This window comes from Frankliniella occidentalis, unplaced genomic scaffold, assembly GCF_000697945.3.
Source record: "Frankliniella occidentalis isolate FOCC.00 unplaced genomic scaffold, Focc_3.1 Scaffold376, whole genome shotgun sequence".
NCBI lineage: Eukaryota > Metazoa > Arthropoda > Insecta > Thysanoptera > Thripidae > Frankliniella > Frankliniella occidentalis.
The window spans coordinates 151,403-151,726 of record NW_026267499.1 but is presented as its reverse complement, the minus strand read 5'-3'; the positions used below and the strand labels follow the sequence as shown (position 1 = coordinate 151,726).

The 324-nt window shown below is 33.3% G+C and overlaps 1 protein-coding gene across 1 annotated transcript in view; it reads left to right on the top strand.

Annotated features, from left to right (window-relative positions):
• The first annotated feature begins 147 nt into the window (after positions 1-147).
• LOC127751198 (uncharacterized) overlaps positions 148-324 on the top strand; it is a 5,880-nt gene continuing 5,703 nt past the window's right edge. The window contains exon 1 of the mRNA XM_052274327.1: positions 148-288. The gene's annotated coding sequence lies outside the window, so the exon portion shown is untranslated. The remainder of the gene's footprint in view (positions 289-324) is intronic.

Sequence of the window (324 nt, the reverse complement as noted above, 5' to 3'; positions counted from 1 at the left end):
AAAATAATAAGATTTATAATGGGTTGCAGATACATTCTGTGTTCTTGATGTCATTGCAAGCACCACCAAATCTAACTCATGTCATAGTAATCTACAATCAATCGTAGACTATGTTACAAAACATCTTGAGATGACCAAGAGATATATGTTTCACTATTTGAGGATTTTCCTTAAAATGCTCTGTTTGAATACCCTCAAAATTTGGCATATATCTCTTGATGATTTGGGCTTGTGTTGACAACGGGAACTGAACCTGGGAACAAGGTAAACAATTAATTTTGAAATGTGGTGAGTAATCTCATAAAATTATTTGGCTAAAATCCC